Consider the following 21,650-nt stretch of genomic DNA (forward strand, 5'->3'; position numbering starts at 1 on the left):
GTATGTCCTTCATAACCTTCGTCCGAAAATCATTATATCCTCAAGGGAAATAATGCTTCGAAGGACGAAGGACTTTAACGTTTAACATTTTTTGTGTTGCCTTGTTCTTAACTCATAGCATTTGAGAACAAGTCCCCAACATTGGCGCCCACCTCCGGTGAACTCACTTCCACTCATAAACCTTCGCTATGGCGCCGAAGAAAGCTTCAGCAACTGGGGTTGCAGCTCTGCAACTGCTGGACCCCAATCAGGAGACTCTCTCCCTTCGGGAGGCCCGAAGCCAGAACAGGAAGGCTGTCAGCCCGACACCGCAAGAGGATGAGCTAGACCAAGAAATCAGAGAAATGGAGATGCTTCATCAACAGGTGCAGAGGAAGAAGGAAAAGATGGCCAGGCTAGCTGAACTGCAAAGGCAGATAGACGAAGCCTCTGAAGAAGTTCGCCATCTTACTCAGGATGAGCAGAACCGAAGGCCTCAGCACAAAGATCTTCATCAGGAGGATTTCTTCAACGAAGATGACTGGTATGAGAATTTCCACCATGGAAATTTTGCCTTTGATGATGCTTCTCCTCTGTCCGCTGAGCTGCAGGCTACACTTTGGCCTCCGTCCTACAAGCCACCCCAGCTTCCCATATTCGACGACCATTCAGACCCGAAGCAGTTTTTGATGAGCTACGAAGCAACAGTATCTTCGTATGGTGGCAATACTGCAGTCATGGCAAAATCTTTTGTTATGGCTGTCAAGAGTGTTGCTCAAACCTGGTATTCCTCCCTTCGACCAGGAACGATCACTTCATGGCAAAAGCTGAAGGACATGTTGTTAACCAGCTTCCAAGGGTTTCAGACGAAGCCGGTCACTGCTCAAGCTCTATTCCAGTGCACCCAGGACCACGAAGAATACCTTCAGGCGTATGTCCGGAGGTTCTTGCGTTTGAGGGCACAGGCACCAACAGTGCCCAACGAAATTGTCATTGAGGCCATGATCAAGGGACTCCGGCCAGGACCTTCAGCTTAGTACTTTGCTAGGAAGCCTCCTCAAACTTTGGAGAAGTTGCTCCAGAAGATGGACGAGTATATTCGTGCCGACAATGATTTTCGTCAAAGAAGGGAGGAGGCTTTTAGGTTTTCCGAAATGACCAGGGGCTTCGGAGGAAGATTTTATCCGAGGCATGTCAGGTCAATTCACAACTCTACTCAAAATGATGATAAGGGGAGTCAGCAGCAAAGGCCACAGGGCTCTTCACAGGCTTCGGGGCAACAGCAAAGCTCCTTCCGGCCGCCAGCTCCAAGAGGCAGAGGCGTCAGGGGCTTCGGCGGAAGATTTGGAGATCAACCAAGGAGAACATTTTGCTTGTTCTGTGGTGAAAACAAGGGCCATACCACTAGGATGTGCCAGGTTACCATCCAGAAGCAAAAGGAGATAGCCGAAGTTGCAGCACAACAGGGTCAGCCGAAGCAGATCATGCACACTGCTTCGTATCATTCGCCTTATATCCCAGAATATGTAGGCAACCACCCTGCAGTTTCTGTAGCTTCGACGAGTCAACCTCAAGCTTCCTGGCAACAGCCTCCGCCTCCACCACTGCTGCAACAAGGCCAGCAGCCAGAAGGGGGCCAATATGCTCAACACCAAAGGGACTTCAGAGAACAGTCCGAAGCTCGCACAGTCAATAGCACTGTGCCAGAGTCGAAGCACATTTATTGACAAATATCCTACCTTGATAATAGACTTTTCCATTCAGTTTTATTTTCTGTGTAATAAAGGACACTTTTTAAATCTCATGTAATAGTTTCATTGTTTGCCACAAGGAAAACATATCTTCCCCACAGGCCTAAGGTGTTGAAGCTTAAAAATTTGCGATAGCAAGGAGGACCTTCGAATTATCAAAAAATTATTTTAAAAGGTACGGTATGAATTCTTCGAAGCAACAAAAAGTCGTTCTAAGGAACGCAGAGTAAGTTTGCTGAAGTTACAAAAAGCCGTTCCAAAGGAGCGCAGTGTAAGTTTTCTGCTCAAAAGTCGTTCCAAAGGGAATGCAGAGCTTACAGCGAAAAATAAACGCTGATACCGCCTAAGTAAAAGGCGAAGCGCGAAAAGTCAACACGAATACCGCCGAAAGTAAAAGGCGAAGAAGCTCCTAAGGGAGGCTTACAGCGAAAAATAAACGCTGATTCCGCTGAAGTAAAAGGCGAAGAAGCTCCTAAGGGAGGCTTACAGCGAAAAGTCAATGCTGATTTAAAAAGATTATATGTTTTATTGCAGGGATATGCGTGTATCTTCGGAATAAATACCATTTTACATAGCATAACATCATCATATCATTTCGCATAGCATAAGCATCATACATCATGCTGCATATACAAGAAGGGGACACAATATTGATCTTCGGAAGAATGCTTTGAAAAAGGGAAAATCATGCTAAGTCACAAGGGGATACAATATTGATCTTCGGAGTGTAGCTTCGGAAAATATTTTCACGAAGCTTGGATATTCTTCATCAGAACACTCTGGATATAGTTGTGATAAATGAAAATTCTTCTTCACGAAGCATGAAAAGAAGGGAAGGTGTTTTTTCGTCAAAGACTCAAAAACGGTATGTATGTAAATTTCATGCATCATAAAGAATTGAACCATAAAAAACAAGTATACAAGATATTACACATATTACATTTCAGATGTTTTTACAATAGCACCTAGTCTTCCCTAAGTACTACTTCCGTAGCTTCGTTCAAGAGTTGATTGACAACTTGATCCATGATAGCTTCAGCCATCTTTTTAATTTCATCGTCATCTTTCGGCTGAGGGCCTGGAGGCGCTTTAGTAGGATCTGAGGGAGGACAGGATACGGCTACATTGCTATTACAAATTGTGAACGAAGTTTAAAATCAAAAATTATAACACAATAAAAACCATTAGTTAATACCTATTTGCCCTTCGGGCTCTGCGGTTTTCTCAGCAGCCTCTGCTACTTTTCTAGCATCATGGATGCCCTTTTCGCTTTTTTGGATAATTTCGCGGGCCATCTCTCGACCACCATTGTCCCAGACATCGGTGAAAAATTTTCCACCAACCATGCTAGCTTCGGCTGAAGGATCTTTTGCATCTTCGAAGGACAAAGTAGCTTCGGACTGTGCTAAAATCTTTATATGCTCACAGCCCTTTCTCTCCAAAATGGTGGCAATCCCCCTGGCACCCGAAAAAGCGCATATGTCTCCGCGGCTATTTAAAATTTCCTCAAAGGCCTCAGCTTCGTGATTAATCCATTCGATGGGACCTTCAGGGTTGCCTCTTGTAAAGTTTTCTTCGCTCGAGAATGCGCCAACGCTGGCGAAGCTAGCTTTCATTTTCTTAACACACTCCATAGATTTGTCATAGCATCTTTTCTTGGACGAACGAAGCTCTTCAACAGTTCCTTCTAAATGATTTGCCCATTGGTCGCTAAGTTCTCGCTTCGTTTCTTCAAGTATGCGTTCCTCTTTAGCTCTGGCTAGTTGTTTTCGAAGATCTTCAATTTCACGCTTCTGAGCCTCAGCTTGACCTTTAAAAGTAGCTTCGTCTTCTTTTATTCTATTTATCAATGAATGTAATATTTTATCTTTTTCGAGACCTTCGTTCCTTAGTTCAATTACTTCGGAACGAAGGTTGCTCAGGGCCATAACACACCCTTCGTCTTCGGCATCTTTTTGGGCCCTGAGGGCATTGCTAAGTATAAGGCCCTGCAAAGAAAAATGTGTGTGCGTAAATAAATTTAAGTAAACGAAAAATTTTGGTCTCAAGAAAAAATAGAAAGACCTCATTTTTTGCACCTTTAAGCTATTGTATGCCAGGCTGTCGGCCAGCTCGTTTTTCGACAATGCCGAGAGCCCGTCTTCTAGTGTTGGGAAACCGAAGCTCTTGCTCATCTCCCGACAGACAGAAATCTCCTTGCTGTCAGGGAGTCAATACAAGAAGTCTTCTTCTCCGCTGCCGTTGAATATCAACGCCCCCTTTGGATATTTCAGTTTTTGGGCGTAAAACTGGGCCTCTTGCTTTTCTTTTTCAGACAACATTTTCCCGAAGCATGTCGAATAATATAATCAAGGACTTTGGGGGATGCTTCGGGGGCAACAGCACTGATTTCTTCAACAAGAATTGGCTCCGTCATTTTTTCTTCCTCGGTTTCCAAGGATTTTACCTTCGTGGGCTCTGAAGGCCCAGTTTCAGCTTCAGCTTGTTGCTTTGGAGCTTTAGTATCAAAAATTTCAGTCTCCGCTTCGGAAGTTTCAACAGTCTTCTTCGGAGTTGTGCTTGAAGACTTAATTGTCTCCAGAACATCTAGCACATTGACCATTCTTTTTCTTTTCGGAGTCACCGCTGGACCCTTTTTAATTCTTGCTACTTCAATTTCTACTGGAGGACTTAAAATTTCTGATATTTTTGATCCCTCAGTTGATCCTTTTGTTTCTTCCATCTTTTCTGTCGATGGCGCTTCGGCCATCTCTTTGGTTTCTGGTAATAAAATCTCTGGTTCCTCCAATTCTGTTGTTGTTGGCGCTTCGGCCAGTTCTGCGACTTCTGGCAGCATGGTTAGCTCTTCAGCCTCGGTGGCCGAAGAGGTCTCTCCGGTGAACTCAGGCACCGAGGCTGGTTCAATATAGCGTGGCCGATGTGTGAGGACCTTTATTCTTTTTCTTTTCGGTGCTGGCTCACTAGGAGCAGCTGCAGCTTCTTCTTTCTCAGAAGTTGTGCCTTTTCTTTTCTGCCCTCGAATGGGATAACGATAGTCAGGGTAGACGAACCCGATTGCATCAAATACCCGGTTGAGTCTTTTCTTTTTCCGGCCTCCGAAGGCTGCCGACAATGCAGTATCTTCGGCCTTTGAATAAACCCCAAGTAGTTCATCACTTACATTTTCAATGTTTTTTAGCCAGTCATCATCTGGCTCAACGAATTTATCTCCGAACTTGAAAGTATATTTCAGCCTGATAAGTCCACCTTCGTCGGCCTCCTTTATGGTCTCTTGCGGCATTTCCCATTTCTCCGCGAGCGGCCATACTCTGAAGGCAATATGCTCTTGGACCAAATCCCTCGTTCCAATAAAAGAGCAAATAACTCCGAAGGCTCTCTGGCATTCTTCGGCAGCTTCATTCATTTCAACCTTCGGCCTCCGTAGGCCGAAGCTTTGCCAAATAGGGCGCATAATTATACCTTTAATATCTTTCCGTGTTTTAAGGTCATTTTTCACATAAAACCATTCTGTCATCCAGTCGCCGGGCCATCTCTTCCGAAAGGTTGGCACGGGACAGCTTGACCCGGACCGAGAGACGAAACTGTAGCAGCAGAAATTATTGTGATACTGTTCCTTACCCCAGGGTTTTGTCTCGTATAACAATTCGTGTATGTTGCAAAAACTTTTCGCATCAGGTTCCAGACCTTGGCTTCTCACGGCCCACACGAAGATATTCATCTTTATGATTGCTTCGGGGGTAAGTTGGTGAAGGTAGATTTCAAATATCTTCAGCACCTCTACGACAAAGCTGCTCAGGGGAAATCGTAGCCCAGCTTTCAAAAAGCTTCGGAACACTACGACTTCATTTTCCTCAGGAGTCGGGCAAGTCTTTTCTCCTTCGTCGGCCCTCACAACGGACAAGTCCCGGAAATATCTTCCCCTCATGCTGACAAGATGATTTTCTTTGATACTTGATTTGCCAAAAACCGCATGGCTCGGTCGCCATGGGCGATCTTCGGAGTCTTCACCACCACTATCCACATCATAACTGTCACTATCATCAGTATCTTCAGATAAACCTTCTAAAATCTCTTTGGTGATCTTTTCTGTGTTAGTCTTCGACATTGCTACAAGAAACCCCAGGTTTTTCTCTTCAGAGAGACTCAGCTTCATCTCGACAGCAGCCTTTTTATCTTCAGACATCTTCGAAAATGCTAAAAAACTGTTTTCAAAGACGAAGCTTAAAAACTTAAAAAGCCAAGCAGGTGTTGGTGCGCAAGAGCTAAAAATTGAGTAAGCAAGAGCAGATGGCAAGAAAGCGTACCAAGTGAGCTCGCGGTATGCTCTTATTTATACGCCCAGTGCATTGAAAATTGGAAGACCCCGCTTGTCAGTGAATGTTGCTATTCTAGCAAAGGAAAGGTGTTTTTTCGGACCTTCGGCTTAAGGCCTTCGTCCATGTCGCAATCTAAATTTATTATTCTAACAAATCAATATTGCGAGGGGATACTGTTGGGGGCCTTCGGCTTCCGAAGGTCCTCAAAAACATGATTTAACGATGTTTCGGGAGTATAATGTGTGAACAGGTATCTTCGGACTCGAATCAATACCACAGTGGGAGAAGCCCAAAGAATACGAAGGTTGACACAGCGCCGAAGGTGTGAGCAGGAAAGCTTCGGCGTGATAGCAGAAAAGGAAACCGACTTAAAGATGAAAAGGCTATTTAGACCTTAGTGGATTACTATAGAATTACTACCAAATGTAAAGGGCATGGGTGTAATTTTATATGGGTTGTGTCCCGCGCCTATAAATAGGTGAACAGTGCCCCCGTACTGTTCACGCTGACTTGGCATTTGCTTTTGCGTCACGCTTGTACTATTACCTTCTAAGCCGAAGGTACATTTGTAATTTGATATCATTTCTATTTTTCCATAGTAATAATATAGAAATGAGTTAATAATAACATATAATTGTTTACGTTATCCTTTACATTTTATATATCTTCTTCTTCATTATTATATGTTGTGTTTATGAAGGTATGTCCTTCATAACCTTCGTCCGAAAATCATTATATCCTCAAGGGAAATAATGCTTCGAAGGACGAAGGACTTTAACGTTTAACATTTTTTGTGTTGCCTTGTTCTTAACTCATAGCATTTGAGAACAAGTCCCCAACATTTAGAATATTCTAATCCATCACAATGATGACAAGAATCTACGCAAAATATTTTACCTTGAAATTGGAGTAAAATAGGCTGCCGACGATATGTTGCCATCGGTAACCACTACTATCAGATTCTAGCTTCAGGAAACCAACACTCTTTGACGGAGTGCTGATTATTTTTGCCCCGGCGCGGTCGCGGATACATCCTAGGATTTCCTCGTCAACTCCGCCGAAGAGCATGAATCCTGGCTGGTAGCCACATGATTTTCCATATTCTTCTAGCTCCTCTTTCTCTGCCTCGGACAATTCCTGACCTCCCAAGTGCCGAAGGTCAAATTCTTTTTCTTTTGACGAAGCATCAACAACTTCTTTCCCCTTGTCTGGCACTGTGGCCATGTTTTCCTCTACGGTCGCAACTGTCTCCTCTGCGACCATATCTGATATGAGCTTGTCAATTCCTGACATTGTGCTCACAAGATTAGCAGCTTCGGCAGTGGCTTCAGCTTCAGCACTTGCAGCAGGCACCATTCTGGATGCTGAGGCTAGGGGCAGTGTTCGCTCAATAGCTTGCATGACGTTGACAATTCTTCGTCTTTTTGACCTTCAGTCTTCTCCTTTACGGACGAAGGTTGATCCTTCTTCTGTAAAAGTTTTGTCAGTTCCGGTCCTAGAGGACTTAGCAGCTTGATGGGCAAGAAATCAGTCATTACCTTTAAAATTTCTGCTATTTCAGCAGCAGGAGGCGTTGAAGGAGCTTCTTCTCTTGCCTCAGCTACCTTCGGCTCAGAAGAGGGAGTCATGTCAAGCCTCCGCTTTTTGGAGATTGCCGCCTTCGGCTCATGAGCTGATTTTGCCTTCTTCAAAATATTCCCATCCTCCTTTACTAGCCTGGCAGCTTGTCTGTTTAGAATACTGACAATCCTTTTCCTTTTCAAACATTCGGCACCCTTGCCAAATCTTTCATAGTCTGGATATTCAAAATTGAGTGCGTCCATCATGCGATTCTACCTTTGTTTTGGTCGGGTGTCGAAGGCGGCAGTCATTAACTGGTCCTCCTTCTTGGTGTAGTTGCCAAGGATTTCATTGCACATAGTTTCAATCATTTCTAACCACTCTTGGAATGGCTTCTTGAACTCTTTATCAAACTTGAAACGGTAGGGGAGCCGAACAAGTTCGTGCTTCTTGCCCCCATCCTTCTTCTTGGGCATCCCCCAGCCACTAGAGGTCGGAAATACTCTATTTGCCAAGAATTATTGCACCAGATCTCTAGTGTTGACTTCGGCCGCTACCACTCTAAACTCTACTTCGACTACTTGTCATGGGGAGCCAAACTGCATATGGCACAAGGGTCTTATCATTCTGAAGCTCAATATCAGTAGACTCATGACCATAGTCATCAGCTTCTCCCTCTTTTTCTCATTTGCCTTCATATAAAACCATTCACTTTTCCAACCAGTTGGCCACTTAGTACGGAAGCTAAGAACTAGTGCCTTCGTATCCTTTCGATACACAAAATTGTAGCAACCAAAATTCTCAGGAAGGCCATCTGCTCTGGCCTTCGTCTGGTAATGTAGCTCGTGCACCCGACAGAAAGCTTCGGCATTAGGACTCATACCCTGGCTTCGAAGGGCCCAAATGTAGACACTAAGTCTAACGATTGCATTGGGTGTCAGTTGATGAAAGTGTATTTCAAAGTTCTTCAAAACCTCTCCTATTATATCAAATAGAGGGAACCAAAGCCCTGCTCTAAAGAAGCTTTTAAAGACAACAACTTCATCATCCTTCAGCTCTGAAACCACTTCCTCGCCAGCAAAACGAACAAGTTTACTCTCAGCCTCCCTAAAGTAGCCCAATTTCTTCATTATAACCATATCATCTACTGTCACAGTAGATCTACCAAATTCAAGGTGGCTAGGTTTCGCTGGGCTCAGGATAGTGTAATCCTCTTCATCTTCGTTATCGCTCCCTTCTCCAACTGCGATTTGTTCAGCTTCAGCAGTCGAGGTACCTTCGGCAATAGGCTCTTCTGGCACAAGACACGATTGCCTCATCACCTCTGATATTGGTGCCATCTCAGTTACTTTGGCCTCGTCCCCCTCATGAGACACTTTAGAAGTCGATCGTACTCTGGCCATTTCAATGTTCTTGCTTTTTCGAGACGAAGCTAATCTCAAGTGTCGAAGCGTTCACTCGAAAAGGCAATGCAGAAAGCTTTGGCTATGGTTAAATTTTTTTACAGCACAACAGTGCAATGGCAATGAATGATGTGGTAACTGCAGGGGGAGGCGAACCGCCATGCCGCTCGCACTCGTTGAGCGGTGGACCGTCCGACGCCTAGAATATTATAATCATTTCTCGCAACGAGCTCAGGGAAGGTGTTTTTCGGACCTTCGGCATTCCAAAGCCTTCGTGTTTTTCGCGGATCTAGCTCATTACGAAAAATGATCTAGCACCGCGAAGGGGCTACTGTTGGGGGTCTTCTTCTCTGCCGAAGGTCATCTAGGCAAAAACACCTTCGGCAAGACAGTACAAAGGCAGGTGTGACATGAAGATATAAGCCGAAGCTACGATTGAAAGAGCTTCAGCTTGGTGTCATGTTAAAGATGAAGGACGATACCGACTTAAAGAGGAAAAGATTGTATAGTCCTTGATAGTCTGCATTATGATCATAATTAGTTTTTAGGGACATGGATGTAATTTTGTCTGAGCTGCATCCCATGCCTATAAATAGATGAACAATACCTCTGTACTATTCACGCTACATTGTAATTGCTCCCGCGCCTCTCACACTTTCACCTTCTGTCGAGCCGAAAGTATCAATGAAATATAAATATTATGAGAATTTATTCATGTTTATAAAATGAAATGAGAATGTAAATAATATATTTCTACATCGCCATTATTTACATTCTTATATGTTTCCTCATTTATGTTCATTTATCGAGATGGTGAAGGTACGCCCTTCATGACCTTCGTCCGAGAATCATTATGTCTTAAGGGAGATAATGTATCGAAGGACGAAGGTCCTTATCCATTAACAATTGTGTTGCTTTGTTATTGGTGTATAGCATTCAAGAGCAAGGACCAACAGTGTGGATACCTGAGTCAAGCGTTTGAACGTACTAGACACATGTCGAGAAATATGGTAACCGATAAGCCTAGTACCTGATTGAACCTACCCACAGACTTTCCCCTCACTAGACCTGAGACGGAGTCTCCCATGCTAGCTATGGTGGGTGCAAGTGCGGTCGTTGCACGGTGGCAGCCGGGGACAATTGGAGCATTGTACGCCAAGGCCGTGAGCCCTGATCTATTGACGGGGAATCGATGGGGACGGCTGGTATGTGTGGGGACGGAGTGCCCCTACATGTTGTGTGTTTAGGTTTACCTTGCAATGTTGAAAACTCGATTCAAATCGTCTGCTTCTCGCAGCTAATGGGACTGCTTGACCCCTTGTACTGCATCGAGTAAGAAGTGAAATGAGGTTCCTTGAGATAACATGTTGACTGCACTAAATGATTGTTACCATGTATGCTTAGAAAGGAGCAAACCTAATGTAAATGGATATGCTAGAATTTGGAAAGCTAAAACTTGTTTTTAGACTCAGCTAGTGCTTTTGGCAAACCAAACCCCCTCAGCCAAACAGCTTCATGGTCTAGAGGTAGAGGAGTAGACTCCTCACACTAGGTAAGTCTAGCTGAATATTAGTATATTCGGCCTTGCTTGTGGCATCATTTTTACAGTTACACTGCAAGACATGGTTGATGGTGTGACTTGGCCAGCCACCCTGCCACCTGGTTGGACGGTCGAGTGGGATGCCGCCTCGGCAGGAGAGGACCAGGAGGAGTAGTGGGCTAGGCCTTGCCCTATTCCTCAGTATCAACGTTATCTATTATTCGCTGCAATATTAAGAACATTGTTATCTTTTGGTGAAACTCCGATTATGTAATAACTTAAGTACTTTAACTTGTGGTTTCATGTGTATTGCATTCTCTCTAAGTCTGTCCATCGCGTGAGCTAATGGTACTTGATCCTTGGTAAGTGGCTCTATCGGACTAGATCCGAAGAACTGATGGTTTATTCTGATTTAAGTGTGTTGTTGCCTCCAAGGCGTGACTCGAGCACTTAAGCTGGAATAATTCTGGGTGGTTTTGCCACAGTATTTATCCTAGGTTAATCAAGAAATATGGTTGGTATTTATAGGTAATCCTATTTAGGCAAAACCCATCAAATTTATGCAAATATCGAAAAGTAAATATTATTGTATGCATTATTTGGGTACAATCAGAAATGCAGAGGGAAAATCCACTTGCCTTGGTCAAAGGTGTCCTGCGGATCGTCTTCAAACTTATTTTGGTCTTCTACCACGAAATCAACTTCTAATCATAGTATAGGTTCTCATATCGTACATACAAAAAGAAAACATACACCAAATAAATAAGCATACACCATTACATGAATAAACATACACCTTACATGAATAGACATACACCATTCACAAATAAACATATACCGAACTAATCATACCGATAAAAAGAAAACATCTAGAATAGAACCTAATTCATAACCATAGTATAGGTCTACTCATGTTGACATCCATCTAATTCGTTATGACATAAAATATTAATTCTACTTTGGGTAGATACTAGCCAAGCTATATGGCAATTTCACTATGGAAGTACTTTATATAACATAACTTGGATGTAGTGATTTAACCAATTCTACGGAATATATTAATTATTAATTAATTATTTCTACCATGAACATGGGTCTCATTTTAGTTTTATCTTTTTCTTTATGAAAGAAAGTGACATCAGGTTATCTAGAGGCCAAATAATTTTATTATTAAGGGAATTAAATTAAACCACTGATTTAACTATAATATTTGGATTATCATGGACACGGGTACTACTTATATTATTTCAGTGTTAATAGGGACTCTATTATTTATTTAATAGATCTAAATTAGGCATATGAACCTATGAGCACAAACATCTCGACTAAACTCTAAAATTCATTATAAGTAAAGTTAACCGTGAAATTACTCATAAAGTATTTTTGTCACTAATATGTGGTCTACCAAATCCTGTCATTCTTTATTCTAAACATAAATTCTAAAATTATCGTAAACAAATTAACATACACAATGTGATAGATAATAAGACATCAGTCCATCACATACACTCAAAATTAATCGTTTAACATCCACATGATCTCCAAATCACAGTATATACAAATTAAGACAAATAGTTACAGAAATCATGAACTAAATCAAACATGATTTTGAAAATAAAAATTTGTGTTGTCTTCAACCTTGCTCATAGGTCTCTGTGCAGTGATGAAATCGAAGAATGGGGGGTCGGCCAAGGCGAGCAGGGGCACGGTTGGCGTGGGTGTGGCTAGGAGGTCATCGGCAAGCTCAGGCAGTCGGCGGTGAGGGCGCAGGGCGCGACCGGGGAGGGGCTCCGGCGAGCTCCGTGGAAGGCGGTCGGCGGCGGGCGGCTCCGGTCGACGCGGAAGAGCGAGGGAGAGAGGAGAGAGCTGAAAGGAAATGTCCTTAACCATTTCATATAATCGATTTTGGTGTTTGACGCCCATCACAAATCTCATGGACTAACTAGTTTGCCTAGCTGATCATTTCTCAGGTGCATAAAGTTCATATACATCAATATTGTAGATTATTCCAGACTAGAGAAGAGTTTTGGAAATTCACTTGTGCGCGGACCGTCCGGGCCCTTGCGGCGGACCGTCCGCGACAACAGGGTGATCCTCGGACAGGAACACTGCAAAAACACGTGTTATTACTACGGACTATCCGAAAGAGAGGCGAGCACCGTTCAGGACCAAGCTCGGATCATCCGGCCTTAGGCGTGGACAGTCTAGTCGTTGAAAAACCAGAAAAACCCAAAGGTGACGGGTTTGGTAAAATGCATTTTAGCGTCCTCGCAGACCGTCCGGGGTGCACGGACGGACCATCTGCGACTGCTTTATCTGACATCTAACAACACATTAAATGTATTGTAGCCATTGATATAGCCGTTACTATTGACCATTGCGATTTCAGCCATTGATGTGTAGGGGCGGACCGTCCGGGCCAGGGGCGCGGACCGTCCACGGTTAGCAGGAAGGAGGCAATGGCTAGGAAGTGGTTGGTGGCTATAAATACAACCCCAACCACCTCCATTCAACACATCCAAGCATTCTACTCATACACATTCAATACAAAAGCTAGCAATCCATTCCAAGACACATTTAAAGCTTCCAATCACTCCAAGTGCCACAATTAAGACAAGTGATCATTAGTGATTAGTGACTTGAGAGAGAGTGATTCGTGTCTATTTGTTGCTCTTGTTGCTGGGCTTTTAATCGTGCTTTCTTCTTCTCTTTCTAAACTCTATAGTGACTTGTAAAGCTAGCAAGAGACACCTAAGTGTCTGGTGATCCTTGCGGGGTCTTGGTGATTGTTGAGATTAAGAAGAAGCACTCATCCGGTCTAAGTGATCGTTTGAGAGAGGGAAAGGGTTGACAAAGACCCGCCTTCATGGCCTCCTCAACGGGGAGTAGGTTCATTGGAACCGAACCTCAGGAAACAAATTGGTGTGTTCATTTGTGTTGATCTTTACCTTACGATTTGATTCTTCCTCTCCCCTCTCTCTAAGTTCTCTTACTCATAATCTTTTAAGTTAGCTCCCAAAGTCATCTGCATTGATTAAGCAACTTATAGCAAGAAGAACTCTCTTCTACACTCCGTATTCATTATAATTTGTTTCTAATCCTAACCTCGGGTGAAGTTCATGTTCAAAGTTTTTAATTTACAGGTTTCACCTATTCACCCCCATCTAAGCGACTTTCAATTAGTATCAAAGCCCGATACTTAATTAGAGTCTAACAACTCGAAGTGATGTCGGAGAGCATGCCAAAAGAGAGTTGATCACCGAGTAAAGCTTGAATCTTCAGGGAAGAAAAATGAAGGCAAGACTCCATCAAAGGAGGCTGGCGACAAGCACAAGGAGGACAAGGATGAATCCGCAAGAAGAAAAAGAAGATGAAGAAGGTGGTCTACTACGAGACCAACTCATCCACGCCCTCGACCTCCGATGCTGAGTCAACATCTTCAAAGCGCCAAGAGCGTAAGAAGTATAGTAAGATCCCTCTTCGCTATCCTCGTGTTTCTAAACGTGCTCCTTTACTTTTCATTCCCTTAGGCAAACCACCATACTTTAATGGTGAAGATTATTGTATGTGGAGTGATAAAATGAGGCACCATCTAACCTCACTCCATGAAATAATTTGGGGTATTGTAGAGTTTAGAGCGCAGGCACCACAAGTAGGTGATGAGGACTACGACTCCGATGAGGCCGCCCAAGTGAGGCACTTCAACTCCCAAGCCACCTCCATCCTCCTCGCTTCCTTGTGTAGAGAGGAGTACAACTAGGTGCAAGGGTTGAAAAGTGCCAAAGAAATTTGGGACGTCCTCAAGACGACGCACGAAGGGGATGAAGTAACCAAGATCACCAAGCGGGAAACAATCAAGGGAGAACTTGGTCAGTTCGTCCTCAACAAAGGAGAAGAGTCACAAGCCATGTACAACCAGCTCAAGACCATGGTGAATCAAGTCTGCAACCTCAGGAGCACCAAGTGGGATGACCATAAAATGGTTAAGGTTATTCTTAGATCCCTTGTTTTTTGTAACCCCACTCAAGTGCAATTAATTCGTGAGAATCCTAGGTATAAGCAAATGTCTCTCGAGGAGGTGATTGGCAAGTTTGTGAGCTTTCAACTTATGGTCAAAGACTCCAAACACATTGCCAACTTGGAGCAAGGAGCCACCTCCACGTCTGAAGTGCAACCCATTGCATTCAAGGCAATAGAAGAAAAGATGGAAGAGCCTACACCAACCAATAGACTCCTAGTGAATGCCTCCAAGCTTGACAACGAGGAGATGTCTCTTATTATTAAGAGCTTCCGACAAATCCTCAAGCAAAGGAAGGGGAAGGAGTACAAACCCCGCTCTAAGAGGGTGTACTACCGGTGTGGTAAGTCCGATCACTATATTGGGCATTCCTGAAAAGCACTTGTTAACCACTGAAGCCAGATGTTCGACATGTAATCTTCGGGAATCAAATGATCTTCGACAAAACTTTTCCTTGTACCCTTAAGGCAATTATATGACATAACAAAACAAAGTACCTTTGGCAATATAGGCCCCAACAGATACACTTATATTTAGTAATTTCTAATAAAATTTTGAACAACTTGTTAAAAGCAATGCTCAGCCTTAACCAATCTTCCTTGGTAAGCCTTACACTACACATGAGCCCGCACCTTTAGTGAGCTCAAGCACATTATTCCCCACACTTGTTGAGCGATGAACATATGTGAGGTCACTCTTGCTATAATCACACCAGGTCAAGAACAGGTACCACAAAATGAGGAGCATGAAGGATGCTACGATGAGTTCAGAGATGTCTAGTGTAATACCCATATTATAGTAAATAAAGAAGATAGAGTTTTGGATGTACATTATATGTATTTCTTCCCTTCCTTGAGCACATACATGTATAAAAAATATCAATTGACATGAATAAATTCCCTAATAAATAATGATTTAAAAGAAAAAAAATATAATATTGCATCATGCTGATAATTCTTTTTTGATTGTGCACTTGATCTCTGTGTGAAACTCACAAAGGAAATTGAATTTGAATAATAAGATTTAAATGCATTCAAATTGGATTTGAAAAAAATAGAAATAAGAGAAGAAAACAGAAAAGAAAAAGAAAAAAAGGAGTTGTTCGGCTTGGGCTGAATTCAGCCATCGGCCCAGTAACCCCCGCCTGGTTGTTGTACCGCTACCCTGCGCCAACATATGGGCCCGGGTTTGCCATCCTCTCGCTTCCTTGCGCGCGCTGGCGATCTGGCCATCGCGTGGGCCCGCAAACCAGCCACACCACTATTGCTCTCCATCCACTCTGCAGTTGACAGGTGGGGCCACCACGCCAGGGTCTTCCCCTGGTAACAAACTCTATCCGCCGTCATGCTTCCCACCGTGTGCGGATCGGCCGAACGGCCTCCTAAGAATCGGGCTGCCCCCCAATGGCGTATAAAGGACCCCGAAACCCTATTCCTGCCCCTCATTTCGCCGTTACTCATCCCACTAATTTTGTTTATGAAGAATTTTAGAATGATTCTAGAAGTTTATAATCATAGGTTCATTTAGACCCACTAAATAAACACTACTACAGATCATGTTATATGAGACAGTTAATTTTTAGTTATTAAGACGCTTATGAAGTGTCCAAATTTGCTGGAGTCACAAAAGATGTCCCACGTATAAGATGGTTGGAAACCGTCTTAAAAGATATTATTTTAAGACATTTTTTAATTTATAACCGCATAAAAAGGTATTTGTTTAAGTCATTTTGTCTGATAAACCGTCTTGAAATAGGTTTTTGTTTAAGACACTTCTTATAAAGAACCGTAGAGAATACGAACATTATAAGTTACAAAGTATTTATCAAACTGTCTGGAATATCCTATAATAATATACGCTTGCAACAGGAAAACCATCTTATTTAAGAGTCTCATATTGAATGTTTTAGAATTCGTCTTATTTAGAAGACTGATATTGGACGTTTTAGAAATCGTCTTATTAAGATTTAAACAAAATGACTTACATGACATGACAATACATTCTTCAATTTATAATCATTCTAGGTACCACATTTTTAATAATTTGAAAGAAAAAATACATATACATATATTTAATAACATTATAATTAATATAATATAGATAAGTGTCACTCATATCTCATAAATAAGCATTGTAAAATAACTCATACACAAGTGTCCTCTAAATCCAAAATGAAATACTAATTGAAAAACTTAGTCATTAACTGTTTGTGCTAACGTTGAGCATAAATAAGTATATATGAATTCAAGTCTCCACACTTGTGCGGCCACAAAAATTTGAGTTCCATTCCATCTTTTCCTGTACAAAAACTTGGAGAAGGCAATAATTAGTAGTTAGAGACAGTTCAACACCGCACATTGTGACATATCGTAAAGGTTATATGGATGTAACATCTTACCTAAACAGCCATGCTAGGTTTAGTTATATGAAGCTCCTTCAACCCTGCATGATCCACCAATGTCTATCATCTCATTCACCAAGAAGTCGAACAACCGTTCTCGAACATTTGCTATCTCATCAAACAATAGCTGGACCAATATCATGATCCAAACTTTCCAAGAAATGTTCCCATGAAACATTTCAAGAAATGAGCAATAGTTGGACCAATATCATGATCCAAACTTTGCCTCTGTGTATCCCGAGACAAGTGCTCCAGCAAACCAGACATCTTTTGCTTACAGGTGGACACATTATTTAGTTCATTGATACTACTTTGTTATTATCATGTGAATTTGAAAGACTGCTATAATTTTTCAATAAATAGGTAATGCTAGGAAGGCAGCTATCCGGACTAAAAATCATAGATATGTGATTTTTTTATATGACATTATCATTCTTTCGAAACCACAACACATTTCTTGAAAACCATCAAATGACATGTCAAGCTATTTTGGGTAAAATAGGTGACAATAAAAGTTACCGGTTGGTTGCAAACCAACAACTAGAAACCGGCAGAAGCACCAAAATGCTCCTCTTCCAATGCTACAGGAAAATTGCAACACATATTCCACGGCTACCCTGTAAATAGTATAATAGTAATAAAAATATACGAGTACTATGCTGATTTTGTTTCTTCAAAAGAAGAGGTTTTGGAATCAACATCCAAGGTACAGACACTAAAGCAAGCAGAAATATAACAAGCTGCGATGGAGAAGGCGAGTGGTTAGGCATGATAGATCAGTCTGCTTCACAGAAGGGAACTTATCAACAAGGAATATAGACCTGCACAGTCTTCTGGCCACTAAACAAACATCACTAAAGTCATATGTTGGGTCCACTCTTGTTGTGTTGCCTCCACACCATCACAACATCAATATCAACATAGTCTTTTAGTCCCAAGCAAGTTAGGGTAAGCACTTAGTTGTTGGATATGTCGTCTCTTAGTAGGCCAACACTCAGCCCCATATAGCACACATGCCTAATCGCCTGACATGTTGCCTCCATACCAAACAAAGAAAAATTTAAACATGAATCAATAAACTAACCACAACCACCATATTTTTCTCCTAAAATTCCAAATAAAAGTTGTTTTTAATAAAACTGGCTTCTAACTAGGAGATCAAAATAGCCATGAATAAATCAACTCACCCGAGTCATCCTTTTAGATACCATTTTTAGAAACTGGTTCTCCTCCCATAATGTTTGGTTCTCTGGCTCATACAACTGAATTCACCATCAACCCAAATGTCGTCTTCAGGAGTCCCACAGTGTGTGGTTGTTTTCATCCCTCTTTTTCTACATACGGCAAGAACAAACAAGCTGAACACAATTACTGCGACTTTGTTGTTTGACACTGCAAGCAGGCATGATTGCCAAAGTGGAGCCCAAACCGTCAAATATCAACACACTTTTTTTATTCATTTGGAAGAAATTAGATCAAAGCTTACGACCATAACCAAGCAAAGACATATACATAAGGTGCAACGTAGAATGAAGGGAGTTGCTGAAGGTTCTTGTTTAAGACAATAAGTAACAGTAGTCTACTATTTGTGAAGGAATAAGTCAAGACATGCATATCTGAACAAACAGATTTGGAGCGATAAGGTTGGTACTTTCAGCCGTCAAGGGTATATGGTTTGTCAGATGACAAGCTTGAATGTGAATTTGGGGCAAGCTAGATATTAGCTAATTTGAAACTAATGATGAACTATTTGTTTTTTCATATTTCTTTTCCATGCTTTATGCTACCCTATAATGCGATAAATCAAGGTATAGAATATTTGTCAATAAACATGTTTCTCCGTAGCTGAAACATCAAAAGTTACCATTGAGAATTCTCAAATATACAGTAGGTGATGTATCTTTGAGTTTGTAGCTCTCAGTGGCATAGGAATTAAGGTAAAACTGTAACTGCTATACTGCTAAATTTCTAAAACTTTTCACAGCTAGACGCTTGTTCACAAACAAGGATGCCTAGGCCATAGAAACTTACTGGGAGGGTACATGTCAGAGCGTGCAGGCAGCAATGAGCCGCGAAACGCAGGCGTTGAACCGCAGTGGCTCTGGTTTGCCGGGACCAGTAGAGCTTCTGGCCGGCGCCGGCAACAACATGGTTCTCCTCTGCCATGGCCACCGCCTCCGCATACACTGCCAACGACACAGCACAACACAACGCCGGATCTGATGAGACGAGCAAAACCTAGAAATGCGGATCCGACAAGGCGAGCGGGGGTCGGGACTCACCACAGTGTAGAGCGCGCTCCGCCACGACCTCCTCGCGCTCTTGTGACGACACAGGGTTCAGGAGAGTAGCGATCGGGTTAGGAGGATGGGGCCTGGCGGGCGTACCTGGAGGAGGTCGGAGTGCGTGGAGCTGGAGGCCGCGTCCGAGGCCATCTAGACTGCTGGTTCATTTTAAAAATACACAAGGTTCTTTCTAAAAAAGCGATGACGCCACGCTTCTAGGCGTATCTTTTAAGGACTCTAAATAAGGCGACTTACCCGTTCAAACTCTATACAAACCAACTAACAAAAGTCAAAAAAAATTTAAAAATTATAAATGTGCTTCATTGCTTACTTTATCACTGTACAAAATTTAAAGTTCAAATTTATTATATGTTAAGAGATAAAAAAAGAGAAAATCCTAAGATACAAAAAAGTGAAAATTATCTCAGAATTTTCACTTTTTCCTATATTTTAATGTATAATGAATTTGAATTTTAAATTTTATACGGTGGTAGAGTGGGAAAATAAGTATATTGAGAATTTTTTGTGACTTTTGTTAGTTATTTTGCAGTACTAGTTTGCACATGATATATTGCCTTTAAATAAGGAACTTGAATAGATATATCCTCAAACTAAGCCGAATTTATTATTTACTATTAAAATACATCTTATTTGAAATATTATATAAAACTATTTTATATTTAGAAGTATCTAGTATATTCACTAGCATCTAAGACATTTCTTTTAGTCTAGATGACTCTAATGGTATCTTTATTTGAGATGGTTTCATATATAGAAGTGTCTAATATACTAACCAAAATCTAAGAGAATTCTTGCAATCTAATAACTCAAAAACTATATTTATTTGAGACGGTTTTCTATAACAATGTGTATTATATCAATATAAGTCATTTCTTACTATGTAACTGTCTCAAAACACTTCTTTATTAAAAATGGATCTCCAACAAACCGTCTTACCTTACTCATCACCATATGATAAAAGACACTTCTATAAAATGCACTGATATCTGTCTTAAAATGTACGTCTTAAATAAGCATATCTCTAGTAGTGAAATAATTGAAACTTTCTTAACCCAGAAGTAGTAAGTGGTATAGAGTTCATAATAATTCAAATATTATAGCCTAATAAGTGGTTTCAATTATTAAAATGTTTTGCCCTCCGATCATTATAATGACATTTTCTTTTAGAAAGAAAAGATAAAACTAAAAGGAGATCATTGTTCATAATAGAAATAATTAATTAATAACTAATTTATTTCTGTAGAATTGGTTAAATCATTACATCTAAGCTATGTTATGTAAAATACTTTCGTAGTCGAATGTCCATATAACTATCACTAGTGACAATCCAAAATAGAGTTATAGTGGATTAATAAAATGAATATGAATTAGGTTTTATTCTAGGCACTTGTATAAGTATGGTTTGATTGGCATATATCTATACATGTAATGGTATATGTTTGTCCTTGTAATGGTGAATGTTATTCATGTAATAGTGTATGTTTATTTATTTGGTGAATGTTTTCTTTTGTATGTACGATATGTGAATATATATTAGAAGCCGACTGTGCGGTGGAAGAACTGAATACATTCAGAGACAACCCGCAGGACACTTTTGAGGAAGACAAGTGGGTTCTCCCTTTGCATTTCTGTTTGTACCCAAATAATACATATAATAATGTTTAGTTTTTGAATATTTGCATAATTTGATGGGATTTGCCTAAATAAGATTTTCTAGAAATACCAACCCTATTCCTTGAATTACCCTGGGATAAATACTATGCTTAGCAATTTGCGCTACCGCTCAACTTGATAATTATGATGTTACTCTTTAATGATACTATTATTCTAGAAATGAAGTTTGTATTATGATGTTAACTCGATGGTTAAATAAGACCATTTCATATTAAATGGAACATGGAGTGACCACCTAGGATAACAGTGCAACCACGAGTGCTATCATGGATCTGGATTTAGTAATTAGCTTAATGCGCTTAGTACCTAGCAACCTTTCCTGAAATATGGACAAGAGGGGGGATGGCAGTGGTGGCAGCTCACATTAACATGGGGACGTAGACTTGGCTAAGCTGCCTCGCCCAGAGAGCCTCCACACTGACATGGAAACCTTAGCAGGTTGTTTCATATTAAGTGTGTTTTCTGAAAGCCTCATAGTGGATCCCTAGCCATTCACCTCGGCAGTGTTTATAGGTCTGTACAACCCAGGCTAGATGGGATACATGGCTTGTGGGTAAAGTTGTACCACCTTTGCAGAGTGTAAAACTGATATGTTAGCCGTGCTCACGGTTAAGAGCAACCTGGACCCTCACATGATAATTAAACTTAAAGATGGAGAATAAATTATGATCCAATGATTTATTAATGGTTTGCGTAAGTGGT

The 21,650-nt window shown here is 41.4% G+C and overlaps 1 long non-coding RNA gene across 4 annotated transcripts; it reads right to left on the reverse strand.

Moving 5' to 3' along the window:
- Nucleotides 1-16,635: 16,635 nt before the first annotated feature.
- On the reverse strand, nt 16,636-19,464 carry LOC103646745 (uncharacterized). 4 transcript variants are annotated; one of them, XR_562412.4, is made up of 4 exons: nt 19,251-19,464; nt 19,000-19,154; nt 16,966-18,302; nt 16,636-16,876 (listed from the first exon to the last, which is right to left on the reverse strand). It is a non-coding gene; the product is annotated as an uncharacterized lncRNA (long non-coding RNA). The 4 variants fall into 4 exon arrangements; XR_562411.4 differs by having other exon boundaries at nt 16,636-18,302; XR_562414.4 differs by having other exon boundaries at nt 16,654-18,326.
- Nucleotides 19,465-21,650: the final 2,186 nt, after the last annotated feature.

This window comes from Zea mays, chromosome 2 (assembly GCF_902167145.1).
Source record: "Zea mays cultivar B73 chromosome 2, Zm-B73-REFERENCE-NAM-5.0, whole genome shotgun sequence".
Classification (NCBI taxonomy): domain Eukaryota; kingdom Viridiplantae; phylum Streptophyta; class Magnoliopsida; order Poales; family Poaceae; genus Zea; species Zea mays.